Source organism: Rattus norvegicus, chromosome 7, assembly GCF_021556685.1.
Source record: "Rattus norvegicus strain SHRSP/BbbUtx chromosome 7, alternate assembly SHRSP_T2T, whole genome shotgun sequence".
Taxonomy (NCBI): Eukaryota; Metazoa; Chordata; class Mammalia; order Rodentia; family Muridae; genus Rattus; species Rattus norvegicus.
Genome location: NC_141540.1, coordinates 10,016,954 through 10,027,086, shown reverse-complemented (window position 1 = coordinate 10,027,086; position 10,133 = coordinate 10,016,954). Strand labels below are relative to the sequence as shown.

The 10,133-nt window shown below is 34.6% G+C and overlaps 2 pseudogenes; one reads left to right on the top strand and one right to left on the bottom strand.

Moving 5' to 3' along the window:
- On the bottom strand, window positions 4,741-5,680 carry Or6c214c-ps1 (olfactory receptor family 6 subfamily C member 214C, pseudogene 1; annotated as a pseudogene).
- Window positions 8,517-8,601, top strand: LOC148004429 (U2 spliceosomal RNA; annotated as a pseudogene).
- Window positions 8,602-10,133: the final 1,532 nt, after the last annotated feature.

The following is a 10,133-nucleotide window of genomic DNA, read 5'->3' as shown; positions in this document are numbered from 1 at the left end:
TAAATAAAATTATTTACACAATCTTTCTTATTGATTATATTGTTCTATATGAAAAACTGCATATTTTTGTAGATTAATATCTTCTACTATTTTCTTAGATTTGATCATCATCTAAAAATATTCTGTTGGAGAAATTAGAGTTTTCTAAGTATAGAATGTAATCATGTGTAACTAGAGGTAATTTTAATCCTTTTCTATTTGCTCCCATTGGTTTTCTTTCTCTTTACTTAGTGCTATAAGAATTTAGTGCCAATGTTGAACAAGAATGAAGGTGGTGAATAGAAGTGTCTTGTTCCTGATATCAGAAGAAAATTCTCAGCATTCATCCATTTAGTGTAATATTCACTTTGGCTCTGTCATATTCCTTTTTGTGACCCTATATTATTTAATATTTTTCACAATTTTTATCATACAGCGTGTAAAATTTTGTAAAAAGATTTTTCTTTATCTATTGAGACAACCAAGTGATTTTTGTCTTTGATTAAGTTCATGTGATATTTTGTATATAAACCCCCCTTTCCTCTGTAAAAAAATATAAAATATATTTGTTATTTTAAATGTTGTATTAATTGCATTTTTTCAGAATTAAGGTGTTTTTACTTGACCTTCATCAGAAGAAATGATCCATGGTTCATTGTGCCCTTATCTATTAGCGTATTCGTGACTCAGTAGATCAGTTCAGATCCTGTAAAAATAGGAATCAGTTTGAAATGAAGGAACATGAAATGAGAAGATAATTATATATTTCTAAGTCCTTGAGATTAAATAGGGAATTTAAGACCAGGCTGGATTACACAGAACAACACTTTCTAAAAAGGAGCCCATCAAGATATTCTAGAGGGTATTTATTTAAATATGTAAAAAAATATCCTCTGGTTTACTACCTGGAAGCTCTGGGTAGTCTAGTTAATTGATATTGTTTTTCCTGTAGAGGCAAATGGAAGTGGTATGGAATGGGGGGTGAGGAAGGGAAACTGGGAAGAGGGACATTTGAAATGTAAAGTAACCAAGGGAAAAAAAACTGTTCTGTGCTTTGGCCTTCTCTGGTTCTCTACCTTGGATTTATAATGTTATAATGTTAATAATATAATGTTATAATGTTAATAACTCTTCTCTTTATTTCTCCTTCACTGATCAAAGACTTTCCTTTCCTCACTACATTTCTGATATGAATAAAATCACTGATGCACTTTTGGGAATTCCTTTAGATGGGGCTACTGGAGAAATATTCTTAACATTGACATCTCCCATTGAAATAGAAGAGACTAGGTTTGTCATTGCCCCCAATTCCATAATGGCAGTTAGTGTCAGTCTTTGAAGTGAGGTAGTTCTGGTGACAAGAACATGAGCTAAACATTGGCTCAGGAATTTAGGATAAAGATTGCAAAGAAATATAACCAGTTACTTTCTGGCTAAACCCATAAATATACTTTTGACTCTTGTCAGAAACAAGAGATGCCAGATGTGTTGAGATTTCTGATCCCTGATCTATTTTCTAAAGAGCTTTAGGGTTATATTTTGATATAGGAAGATGTTATACTAGTACTTAAAGTCTTTTAAGAGAAAAGTACTTGCCCAAAGAACAGAACTTCTAGCCATGGGTGGACCTAATACCTAATTGTCTAGCTGAACAAGTTGCCTAGCAATGGATCGCCCTTCAAGAAGTCAGATTCAATTTAAGTCTTGCTAAAAAGATAAAGGGAACAATTATTTCTCTAATGAGATTTTTTTTTCAGAATTTCAACGCCTAGCTCAGCCCTACAAGCAAATAGGTGATGAAGTTTGGCCAGGACAGTCCACCTTTCTAGAAACTGACTCAAAAGTCCATAAGCTTTCATTCAGTATGACTCTGTCTCTCTCAATGTGTCCATCTGTGTCTCTGTATCTCTCTCTGCCTCTATCTCTCTCTCTGTCTTTCTGACTCTGTCTCTCTCAGTGAGTGTGTCTCTCTGTGTCTATCCCTCTCTCTCTCTCTCTCTCTCTCTCTCTCTCTCTCTCTCTCCCTGACTCTATCTCTCTCCTATTGTCTCTCTCTCGCCTATCTCTTTCTGATTCTGGCCACAATATAAAATATTTCTTCTGATACTCTGGGCTTCCTTGCTTTTTCTCCAAAATTCTCTCCCCAAATCTGAGGCTACCTTGTATTATGTATTTAGATCTCCAGACTGGTAATTAAAATGTCATACTCTTTTCTTCTTTTATTGTTTTATTTGTTTGTTTGGCTTTTGCTTCCCCCCCCTTTTTTTCATTCATTCCCTTTTGGGTAGATGTAGGATGATGTCACACGTGAGGAAGGTACAGGATAGAAGGAGCCTGTCATTGGAGGAGAAGGAAGGATGGGCGGGAGAGAAGTTTGAAGGAAGAGGAGGAGACTAAGGGAGAGAGGAGGAGAAGGGAGACGGAGAGAAAGGAGAAGCCATGGCAGGTGATGTTAAGATTCTTCTCTGTGTATTTACAGGTTGTTATTAATGTTCTCAAGGGATGGATGGTACTGGGCTTTGTATGTTTAAGTGGGCAATTAAATCTTACCAATTGGATCTAAGATTATTGTGTTGTGTGTTCTTTTTTTTTTTTTTTTGGTTCTTTTTTTTCGGAGCTGGGGACCGAACCCAGGGCCTTGCGCTTCCTAGGTAAGCGCTCTACCACTGAGCTAAATCCCCAGCCCCTGTGTGTTCTTTTATGTGAGGGTTTGAGTGTAGGAAAGTGTGTGGCTGGGGTGTGTTTCCGGCAAGATATCTAGCAGATATCTTGGGGCACCGAGGTGTAGACTTAGCGGGTAAAAGACATCAATACTTTTTATTATTATATTTTAACAACAACAGGTAGATGTTAAAGTTTATTGTTTATCTACCTCAGAAGTAAAAGCTTTTAAATTCTAATAAAATTGTTCTTGGTATTAAAATGCTATTTAGGGATCTAACAAGCAAACAATATTGAAAAAGCTTCAGTAAATCAGTCTTTGAAAAAATGTAAATTATATCCACCTGCAGGAATATTTTATGTAAATAAAATTTATGTACTCTAATGTATGCATATACATTTAGATTCTTCCTACTAGTAAAAGGCTGTCCAAGAACTGTATCTAATGCTTTGCAAACACAAATTATACTTAGACTCCTGTGTAATAGAGACTTTTAGTTAAAGAGCACAGTGCATTGTGACAGGGCACGACAGTGTAGAGATTCCTCCATTTGTATTCTTGCTGAAGCCATTCAGGTTAAACTAGAGTTTTATCTTCTGTGATGGAGAATCCTGTAGAAAATTACCCAAATCTATTCTAGTAACCTAAGGTCAAGATGCCCAAGCTAATTTATCTTAGCTTCTGTTTAACAGCTTGCTTTTGCAAACCTCCTGCAGCTAACTGATTATCTTAGCTTCTTGTTCAGAACACATATGATCTAACCATATAGATTCTGTCGAATTGCTTGGTAATGTTTACTGATCCAGCTCCAGAGCAAGAAGCCAGGGTGTGGGTTCTGCATTCAAAGACCCCATGCTCTGGATAATTAGTCCTACTTTTAGGACCCAAATACCTGAATGTACTGCCAGCAGACGGGATGAGAATTTTTAATTGGCTAAAAAACTGTATCTTAGTGTCATTTCTGGTGGGATTCCCATAACAGCATAAATTTCAGATTATTTCCTCTGCCTTTGAAAATCCAAAGTAAATTATTATGTGTTATGAAAAGTATACCAAACTGGAGTAAAAGAGCAATAAAGGAATTATATAAACATCTAGTACTCAAGTTTAGAGAATATGTTTTGATCTTAAGAAAAAAAATCTGTCCAGGTATCTTCACATGTAAATTCTGGGATATTAAACATATGCTCTGGCTTTTACCATGTATCTACAATAGTCAGTCTAAAAATAATGTACAAACATGCATGTTATGATGAATAGTGTTGAGGATTGACTGGCGTTTGACAGAAAGAAAAAATACATAAATGAGACAGAACCAATATGGCATGTTGATGCTTTCATGTTTTCTTTATTTCAGAAAGTCAAATTCTTCAAAATGATAAGTGTGGAATATGTCACAAGGATAAGTACTAATGGTACTATATATAATATTCTTCTTTGCAAAAATCTACTTTTAAATATTTTATTGAGACAAAAATAATAAAAAGAAAATTTGAAAATGTTGTAGATGACCTATAAGGGTGAAAGAGCGAATATATATGGAAAACTATTATCAGTCAATACTAAAGAAGAACAGATAAAAAGCAGAAAGAATAAAGGTAAGGAGGGTGGAAGAAGAATTTGTTTCCAGAAATTCAATATATTTGAATAAAGTATTGCAGAAGAAAGTGTTTCTATAGGTTTATAGACTAAAATCAATTATTAATAAAACAGTTCATAAATATTTTTAAACATATATTTGCTAGAATGTCATATATATATATATATATATATATATATATATATATATACATAAATATGATGATTCCATGAGGAATTCATAGCATAACATTTTGATATGCATACATTTCATAGCACAATATTTTGATATGCATACATTTCAGAGCACTAAATTTAAAAAGCTAGTAATCCAGCAACACATAGGAAAAAACAGGAATACAGATACCATCACTAGAAATATTGAAGAAAATTCAGAGTCAAGTATGAGCACCTTTAGCAACTACCACAATACAAGTTTTAAACATAGATATATTAAAAAATAACTGCTATGGCCTATAATTTTCAATAATCTTACTAGTACACCAGTCAAGCCAAACTTACTACTTTGAAGTACCTGAGGTATATCTTTTAATGATGTCCTTTAGGGCTTCTTTGACTTGCTTATTTCTTAGGGAATATATAAAAGGGTTTAGTACAGGTACAAGTGCAAGAGTGAGTATGGCAATCCCCTTGCTTAAAGATATTCTCTCCTCTGCAGAAGGTTTGATGTACATAAAAATACAGCTGCCATAAGAGATGAAGACAACAATCATGTGTGAGGAACAGATGGAGAAGGCCTTCTTCTTCTGCTGGGCAGAAGGGAATTTCAGAATTGTACTTAAGATTCTCCCATAAGAGACCATTACTAGGGCTAAGGTAGTTAGGAGAGTAATGATGGCAAAAATGAAATTGACCAGTTGCATGGACCTTGTATCATTGCAGGAAAGCTTCAAGATGAGGGAGTAGTTGCAAAAAAGATGTTCAATAATAACTATCACAGAATTCCAAACTCAGGAATTATTCAAAATGACTCCAGGGCAGACCAGGAACAAAGCAATTAAACAGCAAATACCAAACAGCAATGTATAGACTCTGTTGTTCATGATGATTGTATAATGAAGGTATTTACAAATGGCCACATAGCGGTAATAGAACATGACAGCTAGCAAGAAAAACTGTGCTATCCCAAAGATAAAGGCAGCAAATAACTGTGTGAAGCAAGCCTCAACTGAAATAGTTTTATTCATGGTCACTATGCTGACCAGAAACCTAGGGATCCAGGTAGATGTCAGTGAGATTTCTGAGATGGAAAACTTGAAGGAAGAAATACATGGATGTTTTGAGGCGGGAAACCAGCAGTGTGAGAAGGATAATGGTAAGATTTCCAATGATGTCCGGCACATACGCTATAAATAGGAAAAGGAAGATGACAATTCACCACTGTGGGTCATCTGTCAATCCAAGAAGAATGAAGGTTGTCACCAATGTGTGATTTCTCATATGTAAATGTCTTCTGGTTATTTCAAGCCTGGCCAAAAAAAAATAATGATTGATAGGTTCTTTTGGTAAAGACTTAAAGGTGATGTAAAGAGTCCTGCGATGCACTGGAAATGCAGTTCCCTTCTAAGTTTCCACATTTACTTACTGGTCAGAAATACCACCATAATAGCCCTAATCCAAACCTCTGTCCTGGATACTCATTTCCAATTGCTTTCAGTTTCTTTCATACTTGGAAAAATGTTTTATTATTTTCCATGATAAATATTTTCATGTTTCTCATTTTTTAATCTACATTTTTGAGAATAGAACTTTTACTTCTATGGATTTCCAAGAAATTTTCAAATTTTCAGGCTAGTTTGAGTAGTACATACTTTTTTAAAGGACAACATTTCCAAAAGTAAGCATTTTTCTTCATTATTTATTATTGTTATTATTATTATATTTTCATATATTTTTTTATGTTTTCCCCTTCTTCAACTCCTTGAGATCCTTCCCACTTACCAACCCACCCAATTTTATGAGCTCTTCTCTTTCTCTCTCTCTCTCTCTCTCTCTCTCTCTCTCTCTCTCTCTCTCTTTCTCTTTTCTCAAAAAAAACCCACAAAACACAAAAACAAAACATAAAAACCATCAAGAAAAGAAAAGAAAAGAAGACAAGACAAGACAACATTGCAACAAACAGCCATCAGAAAAGTCATACATTTTGTTGTATGTTTGCTAGTACTCTTGGGCATAGGGGATGCCCTGCAATGTGGCTGATATGTCAAGTAAGATTCCATTGTAGAAAACTAGTTTTCCCTTCACTAGTGGATACCAATTGCAAATACTGTCTTGGTTAGGATGAGATCACACGTTCACTTCCTCTCAAAGAGATGTTTTCTTCTCTCCTGAACCAAAGCAAATATTATTCTTGCTGCCACAGACTCTTTGAGTTTGTGCATATGTTCTGTTCTGTATAGAAAACACTGTTTCCTTGGAAACATCCATCCCTTTTGGATCTTACAATCTTTCCACATCACCTTCTGCATAACTCCTTGAGCCTTGAGTGTAGGGGCCTTGATATTTTTTTGGAATAGGGTTACAGTCTGTATCCTAGGCTGGCTAGGAACTCACTATGTAATCCAGGGTTGCCCTTTTTTAAGACATAATATTTTTAATTCTATCTAATTAGATTAACATAAGATTTATATGTTATCCCTTAGAAATGTACCAAGTAAAATATAATTTTTATAAAAAGTTAAAAAGCTAATTATAATTATAATTTAAGAAACAGAAAGTAAGAAAAATGTTTAGTTATTTTGTGCACTTGTCAGTGAAATTGAAGACCATTATTTTCAGGATTTCTCAAGTCCACATGAATGTTCTCTTAGATAAATTTAGCAAGTATTTGATGGTTATTACTTCACATTAAGGTTCATGAGTAAGTTAGAGATAACTGACATAGTCCAAGGTGATCTTAAACTTACAGAGGTTCCTCTGCCTCCTGAGTTCAGGAATTTAAGGCATGCACCACTACATCCAGAATGATGCGTATTGGAAGAGGTTAAATCAATGAAAAGGATATTTGAAATAAATCATTTAAGATGATTATACGTTAGTGGTATTTGTTAATTTTGAACTTCTTTGTCATTATCAAATAGTACTAGTTTGGCAGGAAAACTGTTCAAATCAGCAAGTAAACATTTTACATTAAGTTTAAAACATTTCTTCTTAATTATTTTCCATTTCAATTAAGTATGGTTTTGGTGTAAGTAATAATTTACATACTTCCAATGATAACTATTATATTTTCTAATTCTTAAATAGAAAGCAATGTATATCAATACAGCTTGAATAAAAGACATGGAAAGTTACTATTTGCAAAACTCTTCTGATAAACAAGGATAGCCAGTTTTCAGATATGCACACAAAAAGTTTAGCCATGCACTACATGGATGCTATCAGATTTCTCTAATGATAAATTTAGTTGATAGATAGTTCAAGACAAAATTTTTCTTAATACAACCTCTTTGCACACAGCATGAGAATACTAAAAGTACTCTTTTTGGATTCCACAGAGGTTTTGTTTGCAGATACATTGTGGAACTTTATTTGTATCTAAAAATGCAACATGAAAAATTCTTCCAAAAAGAATATTTTTTCTAATCTGTATTTTTTGACTTGTCTCATCAAGTAAATAGAGTCCTTGTTCAGATTAAAATCTAGATAATTTAAAAATAATACTTTCCTGTCTTTAATCCCAATATATGATATGACATTTTTAAAGCTGTTGTTTTGTTTTCCATACAAATGAAATAATTAGTATCTTCCCAAACAACAGTATGTTCCTGTTTTGTTATTACTGAAGAGTTAGAGTCACTATATCATTCCATTTATAATAAAGATGACTGTTTCCATATCACTGAAGACCATCATGTTCTTTAGTACTGAATAATATTTTTACCCAGATCTTGTTTACAAGGCCTTGGGGATTTTTGTGGGAAGTTCACTAATTGACCATTTTCATAATTAACTCAAAAAACAAAGTAACTATGTTAATAAAGAGTCCTAATATCTACAGGGAATCAGGTTATGCTGATGAGACATGGAATCCAAGACCTATAGTAAAATTTCAAGTTTCTTCAAAATAACTTAAGTTTTGAAAACTTCTGAACAAGTATGGGCTCTCTAATTATCCATTTTAAAATATCTGAAAAGGGGATAATTATTAAATCTGCATATAACAGTGTAACCATAACTTGACAAGAAATTTGACACTTTTGGGTGTCTAAATTAATTTATTCTTTTAGTCTCCAAACAAATTAAGCACATTAATATCTATCGTAATGACAGGGCTATCACTTCTCGGCCTTTTGGCTAAGATCAGGTGTAGTAATGACAGGGCTAGAAAACATAGCCTACTTAAATTTTTAGTAACTTACAGAACGTGAATAAGTAATAAAATCTTTCAAGAAAAATAAATCTGAAATTTTATAGACATGTAATATAAACTACAGGAAAGATTTACTCTGAAGCTATATGTAACAGCAAATTGTAGAAAATAAAAAAGATAAATGTTTATTCTTTATAAATAAATTTCTTAAAAATGAATTCAAATTAATGGAAGATTAAATTTGTTACCATTAATGTTAGAGAGCTTTACAAAGATAGTAATGTCATCAGCTGATTCGGCAACCTATATCCTAGTAAGACATTTTTTCTGAGGTTGAATTGCAATTTAGAAAATTTCTAAAATATAATTCTACCTGACAAGAAAAGAATACTTTGCTTTTCAGGGCACACAAACCCAAAGCATTCTGGGACAGAACCCTTTGGGTTTCTGCCTGCAACTGGGGTTAAACCTATTCCACAGCTCTCTACTCAAATCCCATGGGAGAGACAGCTGGACTCTTAGTTGTACAGCAATTCCTGAGAGCTCAGGAGAGACCACCAGTGCTGCTGACATTCCTGGCAAAAGAATATGCCTAGCACCCTCTGAGGACAAGAAGATAGGATCAGTCAGGGGCAGGATCCTCCCACTGCCTGTCCATCAGTTGGGAGAAAATCAATTGATCCTGAGCCATTATAAGAAAGACTTTGGCATCATCACTGCTATTATCACAGCCATTGCTGCCGAAGCCACTGTGGCTGCAGTGTCTAGGATTGCCCTCTCCACATCTGTTGTTAAGACAAGCACAGTGGATAAACTTAAAGGAGAAGAGGTAGCTGATAATTTGGAATTCTAAATTTAAATCAACAGACAGCACTTTTGTAGGAACAGCTTGATCTCATATGGCCTCCTCTTCTCCTATTTTGTATGACTCCACCTAGAGTTAAAACCCTTACAGTGGCCCTCAGTGTTATGGTCCTTGGCACCATATTTGTTAGCCTTTTACTTCTTTTTCACATGTGTAGACAACATTCCCAGTCCCAGGCAGCAACTAAGCAAGTGTTGATCTCCTTGGCAGGAGAAAATTCCACTGCCCTAATCTGGCTCAGCCTTTACAAGACTTTACAAGTAGTTAGCCTATGATGGTCAACCCTTTGGGATCAGCACCCACCTACGATAGAGGATCTGAGACTGGCAGAGATTCCCAATGATGGATAAAGGTATTGGTTTTCCCAGAGTGACCTAAGACGAATGCTACTTTAAAAAATAAAAAAGGGGGACTTATCAGATCCTCTGGGGTTCCCACAATGTTGCCTTCCTGCTGAGCCTTGCTGACACATGTGGAAACTTTTGTTTTTAAGAAAAGAATATCTTGGCCTTTGCTGTTTGGCCAACGGGTAGTAACACCATTGAGTCAGTTCCTGTTTTTTATCCTGAGAACATAAACTTGTTTTTCCATTGTGCTTCTGGGGTTTTTCCATCCAGTGGACTTGGTGTCTATATACTGTAAACCTCAGTAAAGCTATGGCATTCTCATAGCACGAATGACCTGTGTCTATGTCTTCTGTTAAATCCCCCAGGCCT